Source organism: Propithecus coquereli, unplaced genomic scaffold (assembly GCF_000956105.1).
Source record: "Propithecus coquereli isolate 6110/MARCELLA unplaced genomic scaffold, Pcoq_1.0 Scaffold92, whole genome shotgun sequence".
Taxonomy (NCBI): domain Eukaryota; kingdom Metazoa; phylum Chordata; class Mammalia; order Primates; family Indriidae; genus Propithecus; species Propithecus coquereli.
Window position 1 is genome coordinate 3111522 of NW_012155507.1, and position 10061 is coordinate 3121582.

Below are 10061 nucleotides of genomic sequence, written 5' to 3' on the forward strand. Positions count from 1 at the left end.
CTCAGGCTGGTTTCGAACTCCTGAGCTCAAACAATCCGCCCGCCTCAGCCTCCCAGAGTGCTAGGATTACAGGCGTGAGCCACCGCGCCCGGCCCTACTTTTCTAATTTCTGTGAAGATGTGAGCACATACTTCTAAACCCCTCATTTGGATCTATTAAAGAGGCTTCTGGACAGTAATTAACTTCAACTCATTAATATGCATGGTTAGAAATAAATTTGACTATTCCCTGTCTAAAGAATCATCATTCCAGGACCTCAATGAAGTTATTAGCTTGCAGCCTCCTTGAATAAACTTATGAGGTGGCTGTAATGATAAATATTTGTGCTGTCTCTGCTCAGTCCTATTTGGCACTTGGCAGTTGTGTATGGTGCAGTGAAGAATGTCAAGGAACAAGAGTGGCACTTCACTATATTTTTCCCTTCTTAACTCTCAAATATTCTAATGTCCTCTGCCAAGTCAAAAGGTGAGGCTCACTATTGGAAACACAGTGTTTAAAGTGTTAATGTTAGATCTATTGACAAAAAGGTGCTTATAATTTTTTTTAATTTTCTATCTGGACAACTCTTCTATATTTATAATATACGTGTTCCATGGTTTCTTTCTTAGTGGTTTTTATTTTTTAATTTTGAAATAATTGGAGATTCACATGCAATTATAAGAAATAATACAGAGAGATTCAGTGTACACTTATTCAGTTTCCTCCAATAAAAAATCTACAGTAAAATATCATGACCAGGATATTGGCATTGATAAAGTTAAGATTCAAAACATTTCCATCACTGCAACGATACCTATTGTTGCTTTTTTATAGTTATACCCAATTCTCTCCTACTCCCATTCCCCTCCTTAACCCTTGTAACCACGAGTTTGTTCTCTAGTTCTATAAATTTGTCATTACAAGAGTGTTATATAAATGGAATCATATAGCATGTAACCTTTTGATATTGGCTTTTTTCACTCAACATAGTTCCTTTGAGATTCATCTTACTTGTAGCATGTATCAATAGTGTGTTCCTTTTTTATTACTGAGTAGTAGTCCATATATGGATGTATCACAGTTTGTTTATTCATCTGTTGAAGAATGTCTGCATTGTTTCTACATTTTAGCTATTATGAATAAAGCTGCTATAAGTATTCATGTGCAGGATTTCTTGTGAATATATGTTTTAGTTTCTCTAGGATAGACGTCCAGAAGTGCAACTGCTTAGTCACATGGTAAGCACATGTATTCTTTCGTAAGATATTAACAAACTGTTTTTCTGAGTGACTATACCATTTTACATTGCTACCAGCAATCTAACAGTGGTTCAGTTCTTTACACCCTGGCCAGAATTCAGTGTTGTCATTTTTTTTTTAATTTTAGCCATTCTGATAGGCATATAGTAATACCTTATTGTGATTTTAATTTGCATTTACATGATATCTAATAATATTGAGCATCTTTTCAAAAATTTATTTTCCATATATCTAGCTTCTTAAATGTCTATTTGTTTTTGGCTGACTTGCTAATTGGATTATTTCTTATTTATACTGTTTTAAGATTTGAGAGTTTTTATATATTCAAGTTACTAGTCTTTTGTTGGATATAGGGTTTTCACATATATTCTCCTAGTCAGTAATTTTTTTCCTCTTAACAGGGTCTTCCACAGAGTAAAAGCTTGTAATTTCGATGAAGTTCAATTTATCATTTTTTCCTTTTGTGGATCATGCTTTTGATATCAAGTGTAAGGACTCTTTGCTTAGCCCTGTGTCCCAAAGATTTTACTCTATTTTTTTCCAAGAAGTTTTATGATTTTATGTTTTAAATTTAAGTGTACAATCCATTTTGAGATAATTTTTGTATAAGAAGTGAAGTTTAGGTGAGGGTTCAGTTTTTGCCTATAGATGTTCAATTTCTTTAGTGTTTTGGTTGCAAAACTTTTCCTTTTTCCATTGAATGGCCTCTACCTTTACCAAAAATTAGCTAAGCATATTAGTGTGTATCTATTTCTGGGTTCTCTAGTCAATTTATGGATGTATCTATAACTCTGCTAATATCACACTGTTTGATTACTGTAGCTATGTAGTAGTACTTACTATAGGATAGAGTGATTCCTTCCATTTTAATCAAAATTGCTTTAGCTACTATAGGGCCTGTGCGTTTCCATATAAATTTTAGAACAAACTTGTCTATCTCCAAAAGTACCTTGCTGAGATTTTGATAGGAATTACATTACAATTATACATAAATTTCAGGAGTATTGACATTTTTACTATGTTGTATCTTCCAGTACACAAACATGATATGTATTTAGGTCTTAATTGATTTTATGCATTACTAATTTGTAATTTTCACCATACAGATCTTGTACATATTTTGGCAAATTTACATGTATTTAATTTTATTTATATGATTTTCAATGATATTCTGTGTTAATTTCATTTTCCATATGTTGATTATTGAAATATAGAAATGTAACTGATTTCCACATATTGACATTGCATCCTACAAACTTGCTGAACTTGCTTATTCTTATTAAGTATGAAAGAGGTCACGTGAGTACGCAGTGAGAAGGGAGCCACCTACAAGCTAAGAGAAGAGGCCTCAGAAAGAAATCTACCTTTCCTGAACCTTCCAGCCTCCAGAACTGTGAGAAAAATCCCGTTTTTTAAGCCACTCAGTCTATGTTATTTTGTTATGGCAGACTCGAGCAGACTAAGACACCTCCTTTTCTACTTTTCTGGGAGAGATTATGTAAATTTGGTGTTGAGTCGTCTTAACAGTTTGGTGGATCTCTCTAGTAAAATCATCTGTGTCCGTAGATCACTATTTTTGGCAAAGTTTAAATTATTAATTCAATTTCCTTGGTAGTTATAGACATATCTAAATTATCTACTTAAAATCAGATAAATTGTAGTAGTTTGTCCTTTTTGAGGAATCGGTCCATTTCTACCAAGTCGTTGAATTAATGTAGGTAAAATTTACTCGTAATATTCCCTTATTATCTTTTTTTTTATTTCAAAATATTAAGGTGGTACAAATGTTTTTGTTATATGAATATCTTGTATCTCTTGATATTTTCAGGGTCTATAGTGATGTCTCCTATTTCATCCCTGATATTAGTAGTATGATTTCTCTTTTCATTTCTGTCAGTATTGCTAGGAATTCATCAATATTATTGATTTTTTTTGAAGAATCAGCTCTTTGTTTCATTGATTATCTCCATTGTTTTTATGTTTTCAACTTAATTCATTTCTGCTTATCTCATTATTAATTCCTTCCACCTTCTTGCTTTGGGTTTATTTTGCTTTCATTTTTTAGTTTCTTGAAATGAGAACTTATTTGTTATCTTTCTTTGTTTCTAATGTAAGCATTTAGTGCTATAAATTGCCCTTTCAACACTGATTAAGTTGTGTGCTATGTATTTTGATATGCTGTATTTTTAACTTCACTCACTTCTACAAATTATTTGTTTTCCTTTGAAATTTTCCTCTTTGATCTATGTATTATTTAGAAGTGTGTTGTTTAGTGTTTGGAGATTCTCCTGTTATGGTTCTGTTATTGTTTTCTTCCTTGATTCTATTATTGTCAAAGAACATACACTATGATTTAAAAACTTAAAAGTTGTTGAGGTTGTTCTAATGTCCAGAATATGGTCTATTTTTGTGAATGTTTATGTGTGCTTACAAAAAAAAAATGTACTCTGCTGTTGTTGGATAGAAGGTACTAAATGTGTAAATGTATAAATGTCCAGTTGATTGATTGGGTCTTTAAGTTCTTCTACATCCATGCTGATTTTCTATCTAGTAGTTCTATCAATTGCTGAGAGTGGGGTCTTGACTTGCCTATTTCTTGATTCAATTTTATCAATTTTACTTAATTTTTGCTCAAAAGTCTCTGGTTTGGCACATACATATTTAGGATTGTTATATCTTCCTTGTAGATTAATCCTTCTAGCATTATATAATGACCCTCTTTGACTGTAGTAATTCTTGTCATGCTGAAGTCCATTTTATCTGATATTAATATAACTTTCCTATTTTTTGTGATTAATTTTGATATACGTTTTCTATCCTTTTACTTTCATTTTTTTATTTTTATTTTTTATTTTATTTCAGCATATTATGGGGGTACAGATGTTTAGGTTATGTATGTTGCCCTTGCCCCACCCCCCCAAGTCTGAGTTTCAAATATGTCCATCCTTCGGGGGGTGCACATTGCTTTTACTTTCAGCCTATCTATACCACATTTGAGGGGAGCTCCTTGTAGAACGCATATTTTTAGGTTATATTTTCTTTTTAATCCACTCTACCAATCTCTGTCTTTTATTATAATTAGACCATTTATATTTAAGTAATTTTTGATATGTTTAGGCTTAAATCTGCTACTTGTTTTCTGTTGTTCTCTCTTTTTCTTGTTCCTCTGTTTCTCCTTTCTCACCTCCCTGTGTCTTATTTGAACACATCCCCCATTTATCTCAATTTTATCTTCATTTATTTAGAGCACTTTTTAATATATCACTTTGTAAATATTCTTAGGGGTTACTCTAGATATGATTATAATTTAACACAGTATACCCTTATCAATCTTTTACCACCTTGAATGAAGGCCTTTACATTCCATAAGGTCCCTTTACCTTCCTTACTTTTAAATATCTTATGTCATTATATATGAAATGTCTGATTTTGAATCAAAAGTTTAGTTTATTATATCTCAAACAAGAAATAGTACAATTAATCAAAGTATGTGCCTAAACTATCGACACAGTTTTGCCATCTTAATGGTAGCTTGCTTGTGCCAGCAGCAAAGGAGCCTAAAGAGCAAGTGGCTATGACATCGCAAAAGGCATTTCCCACAGCTTGTTGAAAATTGAATATTTTTCCTTGCAAGAAGTGGTCTAAAGCCTGGAAGAAGTGGTAGTCAGTTGGGGCAAGGTCTGGTGAATATGGTGGATGACAGAGTTTCCAAGTCCAGTTTCTATAGTTCAAGTAGTGTTATTTATGGGACAAGTGGTCAAGCATTGTCTTGAAGGAGGATTGGCTTGTCTCTACTGACCAATATTGGCTGCTTAATCGCAAGGATCCTCATCAGTTTGTTCAACTGGTTGCACTAGACATCTGCTGAAATCGATTGACCATGTTTCATGAAGCTGTAGTGGATTATACCAATGTTGGACCACCAAACAGACACCATTAGCTTTTTTGGATGAATATTTAGTTTTGAACTGTGTTTTGGCACGTCATTTTTATTCAAATGTTGTGACAAATGCTTCCAATTGTCAAAAAGAATCCATTTGTCATCACACGTAACAATACGGTGTATAAATGGTTCGTCTTTATGTTGTGACAGCAAATAAAGACAAGCTTTGAGATGATTTCTCTTCTGATGCTCGTTTAATTCATGCACAACCCATCTATCCAGCTTCTTTACTTTTCCAATTTGTTTAAATGGTCCAATATTGTTGCAATAGTAACATGAAACCTTGCTGCTAATTCACGCATAGGTTGAGATGGATTCGCTTCCACTATAGCTTTCAGCTCATCATTCTCCACCTTGGTCTGAGGTCGCCCACAGGGCTCATTTTCAAGATTAAAATCACCAGAATGGAACTTCTCAAACCATCAAAGTACCATGTGTTCATTAGCCACGTCCTTCCTAAACACTTAGTTGATATTTCAAGCTGTCTGTGCTGCACTGGTTCCAGGACAGAACTCATATTCGAAAATAACTTCAATCTTTGACTTATCCGAGGTTTCACAAAAATTGTTCCAAATAAAAATTTAAAAGATAATCATAAGCCAAAATATTTGTTTGAAAGACTGAAGATGTGCCTTCACAATAAAAATAAAAGAAGTGTCATAGTGAAATGTTTTAGATATCAGCTGTCAAACTTAGTACTTAAGGAAATCGGACATTTCATAATTAATAATCCTTGTCTTAAGTATTCCCTCTATATACATTGAGTACTATGTCAGATGATTTTATAATATTTTGCTTCAAATATCAAATATGATTTAAGAAATTCATGGGAAGTAAGAAAGTCTACTATATTTAATATTTTTACCCATTTTGATATTATTTTTTCCTTTGTGAAATTTTATGTTCTTTTATGATTACCTTTCTGTTTGGAGAACTTCCTTTAGTCATCCTTCAAGGGTAGGTTTTATAGCAACAAATTGAACTAAGAATATCTTTATCTGACTTAATTCCTGAATATTTTTGCTGCATATAGAATTTGTGGTTGACCTATCTTTTCTTTCAGCATTTCCTTCTGTTGTCTGTGGTTTCAGATAAGAAATCTGCTCTCATTTGATTTGTTTTCCCCCTTATAGTTAATGTGTCATTACTCTCTGTTTTCTATTAAGATTTTTTTTCTTTGTCTTTAGTTTTCAGAGCTTTAATTATAATATACCTTGCTGTGGATTTATTTGGGCTTATGCTATTTGTGTTCATTTAATTTCTTGAATTTGTAGGTGTACATATATCACAATTTCTTGGGGAAGTGGACTAGTCTTGTTTCCCACCTCCTTGCTCAGTCTTTTTACTATCAGGTGAGGGTAGAGGTTCAGTTCCCTGTTGACACCAGTGGTGGAGAGTGAAGTACTAATTAGCTCTGACTCTCACTGTTTTGTTCAGTTTCCATGATGCTAAATGGGAGTGGAAGCTCAGCTCCTCGTTGAGCCCTACTTGCACTGGTGAAGAGGAAGGGGGTGAAGCACAGTAGTAGGTGAAGCATAGTAGAAATTGCCCCCTTCTCAGACCCTCTCATTAAGTCTATGTGTTGGCTGGGCATTGGTGGAGGCTTAGTTCACTGCTGAACCACACTGATGCTACCCCTGCAAGGAATCAAGGTATAGCACCTGCTTCTGTCATGTAGAGAATGGAAGATCAGCTCCCCACTTGGCCCTACTGAAATGATGGTGGCAGAGAGAGGCACGGTGGTTTTTCTGTTGGTGTATGGCTGGAGTAAGATGGCTATTGCCAAAAAGGTTCTTTGTAGTTAGGCCTCCCTTTTCCAGATCCTTTGCCTAGAGACAAAATGCTTTTCTTCGAGCTTCTATTATCTGCGCCTGTTGACAGTTCTGGGTTGGAGGCTTCTGCAGCTTTTCCATCTAGCATATATAGGTTATGGTAAGCAAACCCAGGGAACTCACCACTTTGTCTTCCCTCAAATTCTGAGGTCCTTAGTCCATTCATCTTCTTTCCACATTTCAGAGACTTTCTTTACTTGTTAGTTGTCTTATGTTCAGGAGTCACTTAGTTTTAATAGGGAGGACCTGGAAGGAATGGGGCTACTCTATCTTAGGCAGAACTAGAATTATTCCTTCCTATACCTCCATGGTATTTTGGACAGTTATAATACCCACCCTTCACCATTACAGACATATGGACACTGTATTATGATTTGGAGAAGGGTATTGTATGTAAGGGGTTGCCACTCTACTATCTGTGGTACCTCATGTCTCAGAGCATAGAAAGCCCACTCCTTGTTCCTGTGAGCCCTGGGTAATTGATATCAAATATTATCTTCTCTCATGAGACATGAGAGGAAGATATAGCACATTTCTTTATTTTCCTAAGCCACATTGCATTTTAGTCCAAGCTGCACATACCTGACTGGTATAAGTTCAATATCAGTAATTTCAAGGGTTCCTTCCCTTCTCTGTGAGATCTCATTAGACTTTTAATGCTTACATGGTCCCAGGAAAAAGAAGATGAAAGCAGTCCTTAGTTCTTTTTGCTATGGATACCCTCCTTGTTTGTTCTGCTGAAAGATGACATCAGAATGGCTTACAATGGTTCTTGATGGTCTGTCCAGCTGCTGCTCCACTAGAGCTATGGAGCTGCCCCTTTAAGCAGGCCTTGCCACTGATCACAGACTGAATACCAGAATCCTTCACAGATGCTCTTAGTGTTTCTACTATTGGCATACAACCTCAGCATAAGTCCCACAGCCATATCCCATCATTTGTGGTGCAGCAAGGAAGTGAAGCTTATCAAATTTCTATCATTAGCAGAACCTTTCACTTAGTCCCTGGCAATTCCCCAAACTCTCAGAAGTGGATAAGAACATGGAATATGTATTCAGATTACTTGAGTTCACTTAATAATAATTAATTGACTTTGGACAAAATCAACCTCTCTAAACCTCAATTTCCTAATCTACAAAATGGGGATTATAATAGTGGGAGCTACCACTGTTATAATAGTGGGTTAAATGAGATAATATTTGTAAAGTACCTGCAACAATGCCCATTACTATAATAATATAATAAAAGTATAAGGTAATAGTAAAGTATAAGTTCTACATACATAATAGGTACAGTTTCCCTGCCTGGGCCATTCTTCTGCTTTGGTCTCTACCCAATCATCTCCTCTTTCATCGCCAAGGCTTTTACAATATTCACTTGGATAATGTCCATTTTCAGGGTAACCCTGAAGTACATTGAAGATATTAATATTCTACCTGCAACACATCGTACCCCCCACCTGGGTGAGAAGAGCCTAGACCAGTGTTTCTCAAATGGCCCATAGGCCATCTACATCAAATCTTTAGGGATAGAGCCAAGGGCTATGCATATTTATTAAGCTGCCCCTGTGATTTTAATGTACACTAAAATTCATGAACCACTTCTTTACACTATCCATGCCTTTTATATATGGTTGCCTCTCTCTAAAATGTCCATTCACCCATGCCTACCTGCAGAAACAAAATGTAGCTTCCGCCACGAACACTTCCCTAATTTTATGTTCACCAATACCAGTAGATCCAGCCTCTTCTGTATGGGATGAATGGTATGGGGAGGAGTCAGAATTGTGGTTCAGGAGTGTTGGGGAGCACTAGAATGTAGCAGCAGGACAGGAGGGTGAAAATGACCTATGGATGAAATTGCACATATGCCTGGGGGAAGAGGAGAGAAAATTAACAAAAAAGGGAAGGAGATGGGGGGCAGCAACAAAGTAGCTCCTGTGGTCTCTTATGACTGGTCAGAAGAGTAAATTCATACTCTCACTCACTCAGCAAACATGCTTTTGTGGAGGAGATAGGGGTTTGTTCAGAGTTGCTATCATCCATCAGTTTTTCCACACAATTTATCACTGTGTAACTGAAATTACTGTGCAACTGACCATGCCTCTGGGCCTGCCACCGGATTGGATGCTCTGAAACAGCAGAGCACGGTATGAACCTTTTGAGACTGTTAAACCCATTCTGTGAAATGCTAAACTCCATACCATTGTATTCATATGGCTTCCTCCTTCTGGAAGGATGTTGCCTCTTTCTCTGCTTGTGAAAATCCTGTTCATCCCTCAGGCCCCCATTCCAAATCCCCAGGGACTATGCACAGGCACCTGGATCCCTGGGACTGACAATGGGGACATCAATCCTCCCATCCAGCAGTGAGGAAGGAGGTGCCCCTCCCCTGGACTCTTCCACTCCACCTCCTTAGGGCTCTGAGATTCAAGGGAAATTAACATCCCCCATAAAACCCTCCTCACAGTCTCTCATCACTCAACAGCTCAGCTCATCAGGTTCTCAAGGCTGCACCCAACCAAAGGATCCCTGACATCACCATGGGAGGAATATAGGGCCCAGAGATCTGCGTTGGAACGCGTCCCTCAGGGATTTAGGTGCAGTGGCTCAGAGATCTCAATTTGAGAAGGGAAAAAATATTTGGTTGAAACTATTTAAGACACCAGCAGAGGGGCTGAAACTGAGGGAGTTGCAAGTCTGATGTAAGGGTAAAGGTCTCCCTGCCACTGCCAAATTCTCTCCCATCCCCCACCCCAAGTTCAATGTCTAATCTTAGCGAGCTGTCCACTAGATTGCACCAAGAGTGCATTGGTTTCTTCACACAGATCATGATCAAGGCTCCATCTAGCCCCGGTCTTGACCATATTTTAACATTTTGTCTAAGTAGGGATTTTAAGAAGGCCAGTTGGCTGCGGTCTTGAGGGTGGAAAAATGCCAGGTGTCAGATACTGGAAGTCCTGGAGCTCAGGCCCTCAGTGACTCTCTCCCCACAGAGCCATTACCCTCCCCGCCCCCTCCCTGACTGGCCTGCGCTACCCAGCAGCCA